Here is an 18,830-nt window from a genome sequence, read left to right as displayed (position 1 = left end):
AAAATACTAAAGGCTGAAAGAGAAAAGCAGTCAATCACCTACAAAGGAGCCCTCATAAGGATGACATCTGATTTCTCAACAGAAACACTTGAGGCCAGAAGGGAATGGCAAGAAATATTCAAAGTAATGCAGAACAAGAACCTACAACCAAGACTACTTTATCCAGCAAGGCTATCATTTAAAATTGAAGGAGAAATAAAAAGCTTCCTAGAAAAAAAAAAAAAGTCAAGGAATTCATAACAACCAAACCAATGCTGCAAGAAGTGTTAAGTTTGCCTGTTGTACACAGAACAAAGGGAAAAAAATTAGTAAAAGAGGAATTTAGATTTAAAGAATAAAATGGCAATAAACAATTACATATCAATAATAACATTAAATGTAAATGGATTAATTGCTCCAATCAAAAGACATAAGGTAGCTACATGTATAAGAACACAGGCTCCATACATATGCTGTCTACAAGAGACCCACCTCAAAACAAAAGATACACATAGACTGAAAGTAAAGGGATGCAAAAAAGTATTTCATGCAAATTGAAATGAAAAAATAACTGGAGTAGCAATACTTATATCTGACAAAATAGACTTTAAAACAAAGGCTATAGTAAGGAATAAAGAAGATCACAACATAATGATAAAGGGAGCAATCCAATAGAAGATATAACCATTATAAATATCTATCTATGCACCAAATATAGGAGCATCTAAATATATAAAGCAGATTTTGATGGACATAAAGGACAAGATCAACAGCTATACTATAATAGTAGGGGATTTTAACACCCCACTAACATTACTGGATAGATCCTCAAGAAAGAAAACAAAGAAACAGCAGCCTTGAAGGACACACTAGATCAACTGGATTTAATAGATATCTTCAAAAGCTTTCAATCTAAAACAGCAGAATATACATTCTTTTCAAGTGCTCATGGTACATTCTCTAGGATAGACCACATGTTAGGACACAAAATGAATCTAAGTAAATTTAAGAAGATTGAAATCATATCAGCATCTTCTCTGATCACAATGGCATGAAACCAGAAGTCAATTACAATAGAAAAACTGATAAACATTCAAACACTTGGAAACTAAAGACCATGTTATTAAATAACAAATGGGTTAACAATGAGATCAAGGAAGACATTTAAAAATTTTCTTGAAACAAATGAAAATCAACATATAACAACTCAAAATGTATGGGGCACAGCAAAAGAGGTCCTGAGAGGGAAGTTCATAGCATTATAGGCATACCTTAAGAAGCAAGAAAAAGCTGAAATAAACAACTTGACCCTGCATCTAAAAGAACTAGAAAAAAACAGCAAGTAAAGCCCAGAGGAAGTAGAAAGAAGGAAATAATAAAGATCAGAGCAAACATAAAGGACATAGAGGCTAAAAAAAAATATAGAGGAAAAATGAAACCAAGAGCTGGGTCTTTAAAAAGGTAAACAAGATTGATGAACCTTTAACCAGATTCAGCAAGAAAAAAAGAGAGAGGACTCAAATAAATAAAATCAGAAATGAGAGTGGAGAAATAACAACTGACACAGCAGAAATACAAAATATTGTAAGAAAATACTATAAAGAACTGTATGTCCCAAAATTAGACAACCTACATGAAATGGACAAATTTCTTGAAACATATAATCTTTCAAAAATGAATCTGGAAGAATCAGAAAACCTAAACAGACTGATTACAACAAATGAGATCAAAACAGTTATCAAAAAACTCCCAACAAACAAAAGCCCTGGGCCTGATGGCTTCACAGGTGAATTCTACCGTATATTCAAAGAAAAACTAACCCCTATCCTTCTCAAGCTATTTCAAAAAATTAAGAGGAAGAAAGTCTTACAAGATCTATTTTATGAGGTGAGCATAATTCTCATTCCAAAACCAGGCAAAGACAACACAAAGAAAGAAAACTTTGGGCCAATATCCTTGATGAATTTAGATGCTAAAATTCTCAACAAAATATTAGTAAACCGGATCCAGCAATATATGAAAAAAATTATACATCATGATCAAGTGGGACTTATTCTGGGGAGCCAAGGCTGGTACAATATTTGCAAATCAATCAATGTGATTCATCACATAAACAAAAGGAAGGAGAAAAACCACATGATAATATTAATAGATGCAGAAAAAGCATTTGATAAGATCCAGCATCCATTTATGATCAAAACTGTCAGCAAAGTGGGAATACAGGGAACATACCTGAACATGGTAAAGGCCATCTATGACAAACCCACATCCAACATCATACTCAATGGGCAAAAATTTTTTTTTTTTTTTTTTTTTTATGTTTTACAGAGACAGAGAGTGAGTCAGAGAGAGGGATAGACAGGGACAGACAGACAGGAACGGAGAGAGATGAGAAGCATCAATCATTAGTTTTTCATTGCGCGTTGCAACACCTTAGTTGTTCATTGATTGCTTTCTCATATGTGCCTTGACCGCGGGCCTTTAGCAGACCGAGTAACCCCTTGCTGGAGCCAGCAACCTTGGGTTCAAGCTGGTGGGCTTTTGCTCAAACCAGATGAGCCCGTGCTCAAGCTGGCGACCTCGGGGTCTCGAACCTGGGTCCTCTGCATCCCAGTTCGACACTCTATCCACTGCACCACCGCCTGGTCAGGCTCAATGGGCAAAAATTAAAAGCAATCCCCTTAAGATCAGGAACAAGGTAGAGGTGTCCCCTTTCACCACTCTTATTCAACATAGTTCTGGAAGTCCTAGCCACAGCCATCAGACAAGAAGAAGAAAGAAAAGGCATCCAAATTGGAAAAGAAGAAGTAAAATTATCATTATTTGCAGATGATATGATACTGTACATAGAAAACCCTAACGTCTCAGTCAAAAAACTACCTGACCTGATAAATGAATTCAACAAAGTAGCAGGATATAAAATTAATATTCAGAAATCAGAGACATTTTTATACACCCACAATAAATTGTCTGAAAGAGAAATTAAGAAAACAATCCCCTTCACTATTTGCAACAAAAAAATAAAGTACCTAGAAGTAAATTTAACCAAAAAAGTTAAAGACTTGTACTCAGAAAATTATAAAGCATTGATAAAAGAAATCAAGGAAGATACAAACAAGTGGAAGCATATACTGTGTTCACGAATAGGAAGAACAAACATCATTAAAATGTCTATATTACCAAAAGCAATTTATAAATTCAATGCAGTCCCTATTAAAATACTAATGACATACTTCAAAGATATAGAACAAATATTCCAAAAACTTATATGGAACCTATTAAAATACCAATGACACACTTCAAAGATATAGTACAAATATTCCAAAAACTAATATGGAACCCAAAAATGACACAAAGAGCCTCAGCAATCTTGAAAAATAAGAATAAAGTGGGTGGCATCACACTTCCTAATATGAAGTTATACTACAAAGCCACTGTACTCAAAACAGCTTGGTATTGGCATAATAACAGGCATACAGATCAATGAAATAGAACAAAGAACCCAGAAATATATCCACACCTTTATGGACAATTGATATTAGACAGAGGAGGTAAGAGCATACAATGGAGTATACAGTCTCTTTAACAATTGGTGTTGGGAAAATTGGACAGCTACCTGCAAAAAAATAAAACTAGACCACCAACTTACACCATTCACAAAAATAAACTCAAAATTGATAAAAGACTTAAATGTAAGTTGTGAAACCAAAAGCATCTTAGAAGTAAACATAGGCAGTAAGCTCTCCGACATCTCTCGCAGCAATATATTTGCTGATTTATCTCCATGGGCAAGTGAAATAAAGGACAGGATGAACAAATGAGATTATATCAAACTAAAAAGCTTTTGCACAGCTAAAGAGCAATGAACAAAATAAAAAGACAAACCATACAATGGGAGAACATATTTGACAATACGTCTGATATGGGGTTAATAACCAAAATTTATAAAGAACTTGTAAAACTCAACACCAGGAAGATAAACAATCCAATCAAAAAATGGGCAAAAAAAAAAAAATACACACTTCTCCAAAGAGGACATCCCGATGGTCAATAGGCAGATGAAAAAATGTTCAACATTACTAATCATTAGAGAAATGTAATATAAAACAACAATGAGATGCCACGTCACACCAGTCAGAATGGCACTTGTTAACAAAACAACACATAGTAAATGCTAGAGAGGATGTGGAGAAAAGGGAACCCTCCTGCACTGCTGGTGGGAATGCAGACGGGTGCTGCTGTGGAAAACAGTATAGAGATTCCTCAAAAAATTAAAAATGTAACTGCCTTTTGACCCAGCCATCCCACTTTTAGGAATATATTTTAAGAGTATCAAATTACTGATTCAAAAGAAGAAATGCACACCCATGTTTATTGCAGCACTGTTTACAATAGCCAAGATCTGGAAACAACCTAAGTGTCCATCAGTAGATGAGTGGATCAAAAAGCAGTGGTACATATACACAATGGAATACTATGTGGCTGTGAAAAAGAAGAAAATCTTACCTTTTGCGACAACATGGATGGACCTGGAAACTATTATGTTTGGTGAAATAAGCCAGGCAGAGAAAGAAAAATATCATATGACCTCACTCATTTGAGGAACCCAATGAACAATGTGAACTGAGGAACATAATAGAGGCAGAGGCAGGATCAAAGGGACCAGAGGGAAAGCAGACAGAGGGAAAAGGGAGGAGAGGATGGGATCAGAGAAGGGAAAGAGATTGGTGAAATTATATATACATAACACAGCGTTATAGAGAGCAGGCAAGCAAATCCTGGAGGGAAGGGGGAAGGGCGTTGGGGGTGAGAGGAGCAAAGGGGATGTTGAGAGGAATATGGGAGGGGGAGATATATTTGGTGGGATTCTTGAATCTATGTAAACACAATACATTAAAATCAATAAAAAAAAGAGGTGAAGTGATTTACCCAAGGTCAAACAGCCTTAATATCTTAATATCTATAAAATGGGAATAGTAATAGTATTTTTACTGAGCTATAATTGACATATAATATATTAGTTTCAGGTGTAGAAAATAAAAAATATATATATATATATATATATATATATATATATATATATAGAGAGAGAGAGAGAGAGAGAGAGAGAGAGAAATGATCACCACAATAGAGCTAATCACCTATCACCACACATGGGTACAACTTTTTGTTCCTGTGATAAGAATTTTAAGGTCTATACTCAGAAATTTTCAATATACAATACAGTATTGTTAACTATAGCATCATGTTGTACCTTACATACCCAGTTATTTTATAACTGGATATAATAGTATTTATTTCATATTGTTTTATGAGGATTAAATCAGTTAATATATGTGAATTAGCTTAGAATAACATCTGGCACATAGTGTGCTTGCCATTACTGTAGTTCTAAGTGGAAGGTGACAGGTACTTAGCAATTAATAGGTACCAATTAAATCCTAGCAAGTACAAGCTGAGATAGATAAACAGATAGAGATATTGAAATCTAAAATAGAGTATCTGTCATTAGAAAACATTAAATTCTTCCTCAAGCATCCTTCTTAGTAGTGGCAGTGTGTCCCAATGCCATTCTGCTGTGGCAAGATGCCCCTAGCAGGAATTGCTTCTGGAGGGAGAAAGAAGAGGCTTCCTCTACAAGAGGGAAGAAACAGCATTTACTGCCATGCAGATTTGTCGCCAAAATCATAGCTATTTTCTTCACCAACATGATTTCTCTTTATCTTCACAGCCAATTTCTGGTTGACTTATTATTCGTTTCATGTCACATGTGGGACACAGAGCTTCAGAGTAACTTGATCATAGTCACCCAAGTCTAGGACTCTAGGACTCTAGGCTGCACAGTCTTCCTACCAAAAGGCACTAGCGAGGAGCATACGTGCTCATCAGTTCTGCTAGCGTCCTTCGGAGATCGCTGCAGTGGAACAAATGCACATCTCCAGTCTTCAGCTGCACCGTGACCAGTAGCAAAATGGTGGTTTCCTCCTTTGAGAAAGCGAAGGATGTTCAACTGCCTGTGAAAGAAGGAATGTATGTTTCGTATTTTTTCCAAGACATACAAAAGACTTCAGGTCATTGATACATCAAAATTCAAATCTCTGGTCCATACTGTAGTTCTTTTTTAATTTTTTAACTTCATAAACATTTCATTGTAATCATGAAGAAAGGGCAGGTTTGAAATAATCAGCTTTGCCACCTCCTACATAACTAAGAAGAGGTGAAGAATTCTACCATAAGTTTTAAAGAATCTGCCAGTATAGGTGTATTTCATGCCACTAGTAGATGTCCAAGGGGCTGTGGGAGCACCCTGGAATTTTCTACTGAACTTTGTAACCAGTGATTTTTTTTAAGCAGAAGCAGCTGCAAATAAATAATGACATTGTATTATAAAAGCTTCCTTCCTAGGTACAATGAGAAGCCCCTTTAAATAATTATCAGATAAGCAGCAGTAGTATTTTGTAAATATCTAAAAGCATATATTAATATTCCCCCCAAACTGTACAATATAGCTTTTCATAGAATCATAATAGACCCTCTCTATTATTTAACCAAAGAATAATACCTGCTCTTATCCATCAGAAAATGTTTGTGATCTACCTTGTAATCCGTAAAGCATATATGTATTTATATTCCTATTGTCACTCGATCTTCTTACAGAAATGTAAGTGAAGGTGCTTAGATATGGGAGCAGAACAGCCAGTACGCAGAAAAATCTTGGAATCCCAGGGCAAAAATATCAGGTGCTACATGAATAACTACCACAGCACAATTAAAAAACTTTTATCGTTGAAAAAGCAGAACCTCAGCCCCTTCCCAGAGCTACTGAATCAGAATGTGCGTTTACAAAAGAACCTCTTTCCTGTGATTGTATGCACACTCAAGTTTGAGAGACACTGTCCTATTGCACATTCCATTTATTCATTGAGTTAATAAATATTGATGAAGGACCCACCCTGTGACAGGGAATGCTCTAGGGACTAGAGATACAGCAGCTGAGCAAAACCAAGTTCCTGCTCTCATGCTGCTTAGAGCCTGTGGAGGAAAAGAGACTAAGCAAGAGAACCAGAAATATGCAATTAACAATAATAAATACTGTGGAGAAAATTAATATGGCGATGAAAGAAAGGAAAATGGTCACATTTAAGTTGAATTCTAAAATATAAAAGATAAGCAAGGAGAGTGATTGGGAGATACTTAAGACCCGAGAAACAGCCTGTGCAAATTCAAGTGAATGAGCAGTTGTGTAAAGATGGTGTTGGAGAGGTAAGCAGGCAATTGAAGCCACAGAGCTCAGACACTGTATTAAGGACCTTGGTTTTATTTGCAGGGTAAATAAAAAATATCAAGTGGGTCTAAGCCAGGGTGTGACATGCTCTGTTTTGGCACTTGTAAAAGATCAGCCAATTGCTATGTGTGGAATGAATGGGTCAGAGTCTACAAACATAAAAACAAGAAAGCTATTAGAAAACTAGGTAGTGTTGCAGATAAGACTTAATGAAGCCTGAGGCCAGGGTAGAGCAGAGGTGTCAGAGAAGTAAATGAGTTCAAATCATATTTAGTATCATAACCGATGTCAGTGAATTAGGTATGGAAAAAAATGAAAGGGGAAGAAAATATAAAAATGAGTGCCAGGTTAGGATATAATTCATATGATTTAATGGGGTTCTTCCCATCAGATAAAAAATGTAGACTTTTTTCTATATATTTAAAAAATAATTTCTACTTTTACAAAATACATATGTGTTCACTATTTTTAAAAATCAAATGGTCTCTAACATCGAAGTCTGTAAGTTTAGAAGGTGGTGACCACACAATGCAATATACAGATCATGCATCATAAGACTGTACACTTGAAACTTAATATAATCTTATTAGCCAATTTCACCCATTAAAGTTAAAAAAATCAAATGGGATTACTCAGCTAGTACTAAAAACAGTAGTCCTCTATCTTCTTTCTGTCTATCCCTGAATTTTGTTCTCTGCAGGCCATTAGTTTTAACTATGCTAGCAGTTTCTCCATAGTTCAAAAACAATTACTTCTCTTGACACTCTTTGTGTGTGTGTGTGTGAGAGAGAGTGACACAGAGAGAGAGACAGAGAGAGGGACAGATAGGGACAGACCAGACAGGAAGGGAGAGAGATGAGAATCATTAATTTTTCATTGCAGCACCTTACTTGTTCAGTGACTGCTTTCTCATATGTGCCATGACTGGGAAGCTATAGCAGAGCAAGTGACCCCTTGCTCAAGCCAGCAACCTTAGGTTCAAGCTGGTGAGCTGTGCTCAAACCCGTGAACCCTGTGCTCAAGCTGGCGACCTCGAGGTTTTGAACCTGGGTCCTCTGTGTCCCAGTTTGACGCTCTTTTCACTGTGCCACCACCTTGTCAGGCTCTGGACACTCTTGATGTATGAATTTAAATGCTGATATCCTAATCTGGAAGAAGAAGATTGACCCTTACTTTTCTTCTCTGCCCTCTTAAAACATCTTAAAAAAACATTTGGATTACATCAATATAAGTCGTGTACTTTTTTGTATGTACATTTTTAACTTTTTACTATGGAAACTTTTTTTTTTCTTTTTTTTATTTATTCATTTGAGAGAGGAGAGGGAGAGACAGAGAGAGAGAGAGAGGAGAGAAAGAGAGAGAGAAGGGGGGGAGGAGCTGGAAGCATCAACTCCCATATGTGCCTTGACCAGGCAAGCCCAGGGTTTCAAACCGGCGACTTCAGCATTTCCAGGTCGATATTTTATCCACTGCGCCATCACAGGTCAGGCACTATGGAAACTTTTATGTGTAGATAAAATTTCAGCAATTATCAACACATGGCATATCATATTTCTTTTATATTCCTACTTTCCTCAAACTTTGTTTAAAAGAAGTCCTAGACAACATATAATTTTATCTGTAATTTTTTTAGTGTTTACAGATAAATACTTTATATAACAGGCCACATAACAATATTATAACTAAAATAAAATTTACACTAATTTCTTAATATCATTAAATGATCCATTCAGTGTCCACATTTTTCAATCATCTAGAAAAACATTTTAATTGGTTTGTTGGAATCAGGATCTAAATAAGATTGCATTAGTTGCTCTGTCTGTTATGACTCTTTTACTCTGTAACTTTCCCTCCTTTCTTTTCCTTACCATCAATCTATTAAAGAAATGTGGTCATTTATTCTGTACAATTACCTGCATTCTGCATTTTGCTGTTGCAATACATGTGGCATCATTTAATGTGTTCCTTTCTCACTTGTATTTCTATACTGGTAGTTTTGTCTATAAGCTGTTTATCCAATTCTTTGTTTTGGTAAGAATGGTTCATAAGTGATGATATTTATTCCCTGTATATCATATCAGAGGGTCTTTAATATCTAGTTGAATCTCTTTTCTGATGTTAAAGTAAACTGTGAGGTCAGATGTTGTGAGTTACATCACTCATTCTGAGCTCCCCATTAGCCCTTCACTTCTTGGTTTTAGCAACCAACGGTGATTATTCCTTGCCTGCATTTCATTTAGCTCTTTTTCTGGAGATTTCTCCTGCCTTTCATTTGGGGTATATTTCTTTGTCTTTCCATTTTGGTTGCCTCTTTGTGTTTGTTTCTATGTATTTGATAGATCTGCTGTCTCCCAGTCTTGGTAGAATGGTCTTATGAAGTAGGTCTCCTATGGGGCCTAGTGACGCAGTCTCCTTGATTACCTGAGTTGAGTGCTCCAGGAATGTGCTTTTTATGGGATATGTTAGTCCTCCCGTTGTAATGGAATCTTGATTGCTATTTGCCTGTTGCTGCACGGGGCCAACCCTGAGGCTGGCTGACTGTGAGGAGTGACCTGACCACAGTACACAGTATACAAGCTGCTATGTAGGTGCTGACCACGTGAAGCAGACTTTGCCTCAGCACGGTCTGGTCCTTGCCCAGTCTCCCTTTGGATATGCCACTTGTGAAGCTAATTGGATCCTGCTCTGATGTTGTCTAAAGCTGGTCACTAAATGTGTCTGTTCTGGGTCCTCTTGGGAAGGACTTTGGTGCAGGTCAATATCAGACACCACCTGTGACTGGCCCTGGGCAACTTGTTTGGAGCTACAAAGAGACCCAAAGTTTGTGGTTTCCTCTTCTGGGCCTTGGTTTGTGTGGGAAGGACCAAGTTACATGCCATGGCTAACTTCCACCAGCATCAAGCCTGGCGGCAGGTCAACAAAAGGCTCAAGTGACACCAAGATCCACCTTTGCCTGCCTCCACTTGCTGACTGCCTATTAGGCTCATGTCCCTGAAAGAGCCTCTGGTGATACACGAATTGCATGAGGTAGGCTCTCGGTGAGTCACCAAGTAAGGGCAAGTCATGTTAAACAGATTGGTACAGGTTCAAACTCATAGCTAGTGCTGGGTCTGAGGCCTCTCAGAAAAAGCCCCAGCTTCTCCTTGCTGGATGCCTGAAGACCTTTGGGTGGGGCAGATCCCAGGGAGTCATCAAGGTGAGGCCAGCAGAGTTTATCATGCTGGAACAGACCAAGACTTGGTTGTGTGAAGAGCAGGCTCTGCACTGGTTGGGCATACAAGGGGAAAATGCCTTCATTCTGAAGCCACGCAACTTAGTCTGTCCCATATTCTGCTAGATGCCTGAGCTCAGTAGGGCAAGGCTGCTGGAATCAGGAGGGTGGGGCTAGTCTATCTCCTGTGACGGGAGGGTACCAGTCAGTCTTGGGAGAAGGTGGAGGGGTGGCTCTTTACCCCAGAGCCACACAACTCTGTCTATCTCAGATCTGCCCAGACTTCCTGGGAAGCCTGTGCTAAGCAGGGTAGGGACACCAGGATTTGGGATAGTGGGGCTTTTAGGATCCCAGAGGATGGAGCTAGTGGAACTCCTGTGAGGGGAAGGCACTAGTCAGGATCATAAGAAGGTGGGGGAGTAACTCCCACCCCAAATCCTCACAATGCAGTCACTGATATCCCCTGAGTTTGACTGAATGACTATGTCCTGGCCTAGGCTGCTGGCTCCTCAACAGGGTGCAAGCTCTGCAGGATGGAGCAACAGTGCATCTTGAGTGTGGGGCTATTGTATTCCCTCAGGCTGAAGTTGTAAGCAGCAAGTGCCCCACCTAAGAAAGATGGTGTCCTCAGTGTAGGAGAGGGACTCAGCACAGGGAACCTGGTGGCTGTCCTTTCAGCTCTTTCCTTGGAGTCACAAACCCCAATATCTCTTTTATACAAGTCTAGACTGATCGGTTCTACCTCCACTGGAGCCTAGGGTGAGTAGCTACAAGGGAGATTTTGTGCATTGGCCCTTTAAGAGGATGCCTGTGTCTCTAGCAGACTTCCATCTCTCCCTGGTGGACAGAATCCCTGCAGATTTTTAGGCCAGAAGTTATATAGGTGGCCTCTTCCCAGCTCTGGTGCTCTGGACTGGGGAGCTCGGTGTGGGGTATCTTTGCAGCGGCCACCATGGAAGCAGCACAGGCCTATTTTGCACCTCCGCCCTTCCTACCAGTCTAGTTGTGGTTTCTTCTGTAGATCCTTGGTTATAAGACTTCTGTTCAGCTAGTCTTTAGTCAGTTATTCAGGTTGATTGTTCTATATTTTAGTTGTAATTCTAGTTTGGTGATGGAAGAAGGTGAGTGTACCTTCCACCTACTCCACTGTCGTCTTGAATCCTCAAGTATGTGATTTTTATTCAGATTTGTAAAGGTATTACTTCCTTGTATTCTAACTACTAGTCTGGCTACAAAGAGAAGCAATCCCCAATATTATGTATGTTACTTAAAAAAACAACAACTTTCTTCAGAATCCCGAATGATGTTCTTTTGAGTGCTGGTATATAAAATTCATGCTAATGTGTCTGGTGTGGAGTCTTTCCCACTTATTGAGCTGGAAACTCAATGTGCCTTTTAATGTGTAAATTGTGATCTTCAGTGCTGGAAAATATTTCTAAATTATTTCTTGCTAATTTTTACCCCTCCATTTTCTCAGCTTTTCTTCCCAAAGGGTTTCTGAGAATTATATTTATTAGACTAATCTTATATTTATTAATTTTTTTGATGATTTTACATCTCTTTAACTTTTTTTTAGCCTCTTGGAAATATCCTAAGTTTAATTTACTAACTTTTCTATAAAAATTAGTTTTGACAACCACATATTTTTAATTTTCAAGATCTCTTGCTTTCTGGTGTCCTTTTAATAGTATTTTTTTATTGATGTAGTATCCCCCCTTATCTCAGTATAGTATTTGTAGCTTTCTCTCTTTGTTTTTTTTTCTCTTTAAAATTCTCTCCCCTTCGTGGTCTCTGTTTCCTTCAGAACTCTTTTCTCCTCTGCTATACATTGATGACTTTCTATATTGGTTTGTTTGGATTCCTTCCTTTTTATTTTTTGTGTATCTATTACAGGTTTTGGGTTTGTGGTTATCATGAGATTCATATATACTGAACTGTGCTTATAGCAGTCTATTTTAAGTTGACGGTCACTTAAGAATGAATGCATTTCAAAAGCATTACACATTTTCCCACCACCCACATTTATGTTTCTGTCATCATAGTTTACATTTGTTGTATGCATGTATCCCTTAATTTATTATTGTAGTTACTCATGATATTACTACATTTGCCTTTTAATCTTCATAATATCTTTATAATTGGTGACCCATTACTTTTACTAAGTGTTTGACTTTACCAGTGGGATTTCTTTCCTTTTCTATATTCCTTATTTTTAGTTGTGGCCTTTTCTTTTCCTCTTAAATAAGTCTGTTTAGCACTTTTGCAATGCTGGTTTATTGATGGTGAACTCCTTTAGCTTTGCTTGTCTGGAAAACACTTTTATCTTTCCTTCAATTCTGAATGATAATCTTACTTGGTAAAGTGTTCTTGATTGTAGGTTTTTCCTTTTATCATTTTGAATATATTGTGCCATTACCATTTGGCTTTGAGATGTTTTGTTGAAAAATCAGCTGATTGTCTTATGGAGATTCCCTTGAATATAACTATCTGCTTTTCATTTGCTCCTTTAAGAGTCTTCCTTTATTTTTAACTTTTGCCGCTTTAATTATAGTGTGTCTTGATGTGAATATATTTGGGTTCATCTTGTTTGGTGCTCTGTGCTTCCTGGACTTGAATGTCTAGTTCCTTTGCCAGGTAGGGGAACTTTACAGTAATTGTTTCTTCAAATATGTTTTCTAATCCATTCTCTCTCTCTCCTCCTTCTGGGATGCTTATAGTGAAAATGTTGGTACACTTGATGTTGTCCTAGTCTTTAAAAAAATTTTTTTGTTTTTTGTTTTTTGTTGTTCTGATTGGATGATTTTTCACTACCTTGTCATTAGATTGCTGATTTGTTCTTCTGCTTCATCTAATGGGCTGTTGATTTGCTCTCATGTAGTTTTTATTTTAGTTATTGTATTCTTCAGTTCTGTTTGGTTCTTTTTAATATTTTCTGTCTCTGTTGAAATTCTCACTGAGTTCATCTATTCTTCTAGTTCATTAAGCATTTCAATGACTATTGCTTTTCAGTCTTTATGGGGTAGAATGCTTGCCTCTATTTTGTTTAGGTCTTTTTCTGAAGCTTTGTCTTCTTTCATTTGGAATGTGTTACTTTGTCTCTTCATATTAGAGATCTCTTTGTGTTCATTTTCATGTATTAAGTGAATTTGATACATCTCCCACTCATGACATAGTGGTCTTATTTAAAAGGTGTCCTGTGAGGCCCAATGGTACAATCTCTTCTGGCAACCAGAGGCAGGTGCTCTAAAAGTGTTGCCTCTGTGAATTGTCTGTGCCCTTTTATTGTAGTTGGTTGGTGAGCAGAGGTGAATTAAGGTGGGTTGAGGTCCTAGGCACAGAAGAAAATATTGAGCCCCTTAAAAAAAAAGAGATAGAAAAAATAAAAATACATGTTAACCATATTTTTAAAGAAATAATAATATAATGTACTATTAATGTTAAAATTGCACATATGAAAACAAACTTGATGTCATTAGAAAAAAAAGTATAAAGTTGGGGTTTTGCAGGGCCCTTCAGAAGTTAGGGCCCAGGGCATGCGCTTGGTGTGTCCAGGTTAAATCCACTCTGTTGGTGAGGTTGACCCTTAGGATGACTGACTGTGAAGATTAAGCATGACAACAACATGATCTGTTGTATGGGTCTGGCCCAAAGAGTGGAACTCACTTTCGTAGAGCTTTGGTGGTGGCCAAGGCTGCCCTTCAGTCAGGTCAGTTGTGGAGCTGCTTGGTTGCAGCTTTAGGGCAGTCCAAAGTTGGCACTGGGTGTGTGGACTTTGAAACCTCTTGGAGGGGTCTGGTGTGGCCTAATGCTGGTGTTGCTCATGCTTGGCTTGGAACTTCTTAGTAGGAGTCTGAAAAAACCTGCAGCCAGCACCACTTGTTTTAGGCTGTGGCCACTTGCTGGGAACTACAGTAATAGCTGAGGCCAATGTCATTTGTATCATGCTTGAGACTACTTGGTAGGAATTACAATGAGAGCTGACACTTGTGTAACTTGTGTTTATTATTATTTAAAGAAATAATAATATAATGTACTATTAATGTTAAAATTGCACATATGAAAACAAACTTGATGTCATTAGAAAAAAAAGTATAAAGTTGGGGTTTTGCAGGGCCCTTCAGAAGTTAGGGCCCAGGGCATGCGCTTGGTGTGTCCAGGTTAAATCCACTCTGTTGGTGAGGTTGACCCTTAGGATGACTGACTGTGAAGATTAAGCATGACAACAACATGATCTGTTGTATGGGTACAAGTTACACAAGTGGGGCTACTTTGTTGGAACAATAATGTAATCTAAGGCTGGATATTGCTTGAGCCAAGCATAAGGGGACTTGGAAAAGGCTGTAATATGAGCTGAGCCTGGACACCAGTTGTGCTGAACTTGATGGTATGTTAGAGAGACTGCAGTGAACATGATGGCTAGCTGCCATTTGTGTGGAGCTTGAGGGCATTTGGGAGAGACTGTGCTATGTGCTGAGGCCAACAGTTACTTGAAGGGGTTTGAGAGAAACTGTGCTTCAAGCTGAGGCTGGGCTGCTGCTTATGTGGATAATCTGGAACCTGTGGGAAAGGCTTTGGAGAGACTAGTGTGTTGGGCAGGGAGGAGTCTGAGAGAAATACTAGGGTGGGGCAAACAGTGTCACTGGGTAGTAGAGAGGAGCAGATTTTGTGTTTGTCTGTGCAGGGCCAGCTAGGTAGAAGGAGAGCTCACACAAGGACACAAAGGTACAGTAGTGTCTGCCAGTGCTTTAATCTCCTCAGAGAGTTCCCACTGATCTCTGGCCCCTCTAATCCTCACCTTAAAGTTAGTCAATTTAATTTCTCCCTGTATGACCCACGTATTTCTTGAACTGCTGCCTCTGCACTCGATCTTGGTGAGAGTGAATGTGAGCTGCATTTCTGTCTTCTACTTCCCTTCAACTCTCTTGAATGTAATCCTCTCTGGTTTATAATTCCAGTTGTTATGAGGACTCCTCTACTCAGTGCAGGTACCCTGGGCTGGGGAGCCTGATGTGGGGTTTAAAACTCTTCAAGGGGAAGCTCTATAGCTGAGATATGCCTACTAATGATTAATTACGACTTCATGGGTCTGACTGTACCAAATCTCCACCCCTCATTCCCTTCTTGACTTGTCTTATTTTTTATATCCTTAATTACAGGAATTCAATTAGTTTTCAGCAGAGATTGTTCTGTATTAAATTGTAATTTTGATGCATTCACAAGAAGAGGTAAGTTAAGATTTTATCTACTCCACTATCTTTACTCTGCCTTCTCTATATTTCTTATTGGAGTTTTCTTTAAGTATCTGATGATCCTCACAGTTTATTTTTTATGTTGATGTTTTACAATTTTATTGAGGTGCTATTGAAGTAAAATAAACTGTGGATGTTTAAAGTGTACAATTTGATGGGTTTTCACATATGTGTACAACCGTGAAACAATCACCATAATCAAGAAAATAGACATTTTCATTTTCCAAAAAATTTTCTCAGGCTTATCTGTAGTCTGTCTCTCTTTACCTTTCTCTTCATTTTTTCTCTTCTCCCTCACCAGGCAATTATTAATGTGTACTTTTTTTCAATAGATTTGTTTTCATTTTAAAGAATTTTATATAAAAGTAATAGTACAGCATGCAATCTTTCTTGCTTGGTTTTTTTTTTCATTAAGCATAACAATTTTGAGATTTATCTATATTCTATATCAATACTCATTTATTTTTTTTTCTTGTTGAGTAGCATTCAGTTGTGTGAATATACCACAAGGTGTTTAGCCAGTCACCTATTAATGGACTTTTGGGTTATTTCTAGTTATTTTTCCCTACACAATTATTATTGTCTATCAAGTTTGAGGCCATTTTGATAAAACTGCTACAGATATTTATGTGTAAGTCTTTGCGGTGACATAAGGTTTTCTTTTGTCTTGCTTACATATGTGGGAATGAGCTAGAATGCTTTTACCAGCAGTGAGATGCTGCAAAGCCAACTGGAGGCTATGTGCATACATACGGCTTGCCATTGATGTGTTAGAACCAGACCATTGACTTAAGAGACTCCCAATTGGAGTTTTCCTTCCTCTGAGGACTTCCAGTTTTTTAAAAAATTATTTAATAGCTTTCTTAAGAAATAAATGTTCCTGATTGACAGTAAATCAACTTAAAAAGGGAAGTTTAGAATTTAACTAATTTTTCCCCTCATATTATCTGTCTATCTTTTAAGTTGAACTTGAGTGCTGCCTAATTCATGCAACATTATCTGATTCCCTCAGTCAAAAGTGATCTTTGTCTCCCTTGATAATAGTAACTAATTTTTTTAGTACCTTCTATCCAAGCATGATGCTAAAGTCACTGCACATATTAATTCATTTGATTGTCACAACAATCCTCTGAGGTAGGTATTCTGATTGAGCAGATTTTATTGATAAGGAATTGAAGCTAGAAAATTTTCCCAAAATGCCACATAACTAAGAAGTTGTGGATCAGGATTGGAGTAAAGAGAATTTGGCTCCAGAACCTCCACTCTTCTCCTTTAGTCTATCCTTAAGCATGGCCTAACTTTGAATTATAGTTACTATTGTAGATATCTTAGTTATCAGATATCTTCTAAAGCTACCATCCTCCAAGAATCTAGAAGGCTTTTCTGTATATATTAAGTATATAATAAATGTTTGTTAAACAAATCTGATACAGAAAAGAAGGATGGAGAGAAGTATGCAATCAAAGAAAGGAGAAACAAATATTTTTCTTTAATAAATAAAAGTGCTAGCCCTGGCCGGTTGGCTCAGCGGTAGAGCGTCGGCCTAGCGTGCGGAGGACCCGGGTTCGATTCCCGGCCAGGGAACACAGGAGAAGTGCCCATTTGCTTCTCCACCCCTCCGCCGCGCTTTCCTCTCTGTCTCTCTCTTCCCCTCCCGCAGCTGAGGCTCCATTGGAGCAAAGATGGCCCGGGCGCTGGGCATGGCTCTGTGGCCTCTGCCTCAGGTGCTGGAGTGGCTCTGGCCCCAACATGGCGATGCCCAGGATGGGCAGAGCATCGCCCCCTGGTGGGCAGAGCGTCGCCCCTGGTGGGCGTGCCGGGTGGATCCCGGTCGGGCGCATGCGGGAGTCTGTCTGACTGTCTCTCCCTGTTTCCAGCTTCAGAAAAATGAAACAAAACAAAACAAAACAAAAATAAATAAATAAATAAATAAATAAATAAATAAAAGTGCTAACATTGAGACCTCAAGATGGCAAATTGGACTAGGGTGGTGGCAAAGGAGATAAAAAAAAAAGAAACTAGATTGATTCAAGGACTACTTAGGAGCAAGAACAGACAGGATGAAATAAACAAGATGTAAAGTCAGTAGCCTCGGCCAACCATCACAGCCACCTGGCCTGTGCAGGTTCGAATTTGATTCAGACAGATGGTAATGAAACAACGGAGCCAAGAACAGGTGGGCCATTACATTTAATCCTAGCTTGCACCCGGAAGGCAAGAAATACACACAGAGGGAAAACACTTCCCTTTCCATTCAGGGCTCCCAAAGCCACTGATTTATCCAAGTTTCCTAGAAACAAGGGTTTCTTCCTCACCAGTCTTGTTTACCTTTGTTCCCCATCTCCTTCACTCTGCACGAACTCTGCACAAACTTGCTTCTCCTTCAGCACTCTACCATCTTGGCTGCTTCTCCTCTCCTCCACGTGGCCTTTCTCTGCTCTTATAATAGTGTAGAAATCAAAACCTTTAATCCAATATACAAACAAAGAAGTCTCTGATACGAAGTCACTTATCTGACACATAAATGGGATTCCTCATGAGAGTGCACCACCGCATACACATCATGCAACAGTCAAGGGTGTGTGGAAAAGCTTATTCTTAAAACTAAGCCTTAGGCTATAAGGACCCTTCTTGCTTACAGCCTGTCCCCCACACTCAATGAAAACTATAAGTGAGCAAACATATATACTTGTATCATATTTACAAACTTATTTGACCAACACAAGAGCGCTCATAAAACTTTTAAACAATTTTCTCCACCCTGGATGTCAGATCTCTAAACTAAAGGATGTGTCTGGTATTTTAATCCACCTCATTTGCATTAGTCTGAGTGATAAAATAAGACACAGAGACAGCTCTCTAGTAACAAATATAAGAGATGTGGCATAGACCATTTGTTTTTTTTGTTTTTTTATAATTTTATTTTTTTAATGGGGTGACATCAATAAATCAGGATACATATATTCAAAGATAACAAGTCCAGGTTATCTTGTCGTTCAATTATATTGCATACCCACCATCTAAGTCAGATTGTCCTCTGTCACCTTCTATCTTGTTTTCTTTGTGCCCCTCCCCACCCCCATCCCTCTCCCATTCCCCCCTCCCC

The 18,830-nt window shown here is 38.3% G+C and overlaps 1 protein-coding gene across 4 annotated transcripts in view; it reads left to right on the top strand.

The window, feature by feature from the left end:
* SLCO1A2 (solute carrier organic anion transporter family member 1A2) overlaps positions 1 to 18,830 on the top strand; it is a 108,530-nt gene that overhangs the window by 13,347 nt on the left and 76,353 nt on the right. Inside the window, exons 1-2 of one of the 4 annotated variants that reach the window (XM_066264592.1) lie at positions 15,164 to 15,197; positions 15,632 to 15,700. The exons of 1 other annotated variant lie outside the window; for it this stretch is intronic. The gene's annotated coding sequence lies outside the window, so the exon portion shown is untranslated. Of the gene's footprint in view, positions 1 to 15,163; positions 15,198 to 15,397; positions 15,461 to 15,631; positions 15,701 to 18,830 lie in introns of those variants that run through there. 2 more of the 4 variants (XM_066264588.1, XM_066264589.1) reach the window with 2 other exon arrangements.

This window comes from Saccopteryx bilineata, chromosome 1 (genome assembly GCF_036850765.1).
Source record: "Saccopteryx bilineata isolate mSacBil1 chromosome 1, mSacBil1_pri_phased_curated, whole genome shotgun sequence".
Classification (NCBI taxonomy): Eukaryota; Metazoa; Chordata; class Mammalia; order Chiroptera; family Emballonuridae; genus Saccopteryx; species Saccopteryx bilineata.
Note: the sequence above shows the minus strand (reverse complement) of the source record. Positions and strands in the feature narration are given on the sequence as shown.